Below are 1,649 nucleotides of genomic sequence, written 5' to 3'. Positions count from 1 at the left end.
TTGGAGGACGAAAAGAATCACCTTCAGCAGCGATCTCAGTCGATCGACCGGTGATGTCAGTCGATCGACTGACTTGAACAGGATCAGAAGCTACTGTAACTTGCGCTTCAGTCGATCGACTGGGTATAGCGGTCGATCGACTGGGTATAGCAGTCGATCGACTAATATACCTGGTAGACGCCTTTTTCTTGCTATTATTCGTTACAGCTTTCTTTTGACTCGGTTCTGCCTCATTCTTTTCAGCAGCGTCCTCGAACATGGCAGGCCCCTCAAGGGTAGACCCGTTCCTCAAAGTAATGGCATTTAGGGTCTCTTTCTGATCCGTCTGAGTCGGTAAGTGTCCTGGAGCTCAAGTGGTATTCTTGCTAGCCAATTGAGCAATTTGGCTCTCTAGCAGTTTCATTCCGGCCTCTCTAGCTTGGGACTCCTTTTGCAACATATTCTTCAATTCAGCAAAGTCGGAATTTTGGGATTATTGCTGCTGCGGCACATAGGGAGGTTTTTGATATGGTTGTTGCTTGTGAGGGGGAACATAAGCTTGCTGCTGCTGCTGTGGAGGTTGAGTCGGATTCAGGACATTTTGGCTACTCCACCTCAAGTTTGGGTGGACATTAGGCTCATGGTAAGTGTTTGTCTGCCTATAATGTTGAAAGCGACAAGACTCAAAGGGACTAGGACAATTTTAAAACATGTCCCTCGGCTCCACATCTTTTGCGAGACAGAAAGGAACGTCGACACAAAGATTTACATGGTAAATACCTCCTTTTGAAGCTCCTCCCAACTCATACTTGTCAAATCTAGCAGTGACAGCTTCAGGTGCAGCCACATAAGGAGATTCAGCACTCCTCCTTTGATTCCCTCTGGAATTCCCATATTCAGCTTTGTGGATGGCTAAGTCATCAATGATCTTCCACCCCTTAGTCTCTCCCATATTTTCTGCAAATCGGCCACTAGCTGCAGCATCCAAGATAGCCCTCTGATCGTCGTACAGCCTATTATAGAACTGATTGCAAAGACTCCATTTTTCGAACCCATGGTGTGGAATGGTTCGCACTGACTTCTTGAAATGGACCCATGCTTCGTGGAAGTTTTCATCTGGACCCTGTTTAAAGCTCGTGATATGAGCTCTAATGGCATTCGTCTTCGAGGCAGAGAAGTATTTCTTGTAGAATGCCAATGCCAAAGAATTCCAATCGGTGATCCCATGAGCAGCTCGATCCAGGTCTCTATACCACTCCCTTGCAGTATCACGAAGGGATAAAATAAACATTGTCTCCTTCACCTGGTCAAGGGTCACGCCTCATTGGTGGGGATATGGAGCAGCAATAGTCGATAAATATCTCCATATGCTTAGCTGCATCCTCATTTGCAGCTCCTCCGAATTGGTTTCTCTCAACCAAGTTAATGTAGGAAGGCTTTGGTTCGAACTTTCTATCCGCCCCTGGTAGTGCGAATCCCTTGTAGAGATTTTCAGCTGTCGGCTCTGAGTGACTGGCAATGGTTGCTTCTTCAGCCATATCTGGAGATGTGACAGTCTCGACTGATGAAGTAGAAACAGGAGATGAAGGTGGACCCTCCTCGAACAGCTCGTTCTCGTAAAAGCTAGAATGAGAACCAGGCTCTTCCTCCGATCACGATCTTGAAACAAT

The 1,649-nt window shown here is 46.6% G+C and overlaps 1 non-coding gene across 1 annotated transcript; it reads left to right on the top strand.

Moving 5' to 3' along the window:
- The first annotated feature begins 1,028 nt into the window (after nt 1–1,028).
- On the top strand, nt 1,029–1,135 carry LOC141650357 (small nucleolar RNA R71). The gene has a single exon (XR_012546396.1). It is a non-coding gene; the product is annotated as a small nucleolar RNA R71 (small nucleolar RNA).
- Nucleotides 1,136–1,649: the final 514 nt, after the last annotated feature.

Source organism: Silene latifolia, chromosome 3 (assembly GCF_048544455.1).
Source record: "Silene latifolia isolate original U9 population chromosome 3, ASM4854445v1, whole genome shotgun sequence".
Lineage (NCBI taxonomy): Eukaryota > Viridiplantae > Streptophyta > Magnoliopsida > Caryophyllales > Caryophyllaceae > Silene > Silene latifolia.
The sequence above is the reverse complement of the archived record's forward strand: the minus strand, read 5'-3'. Positions and strand labels throughout refer to the sequence as shown.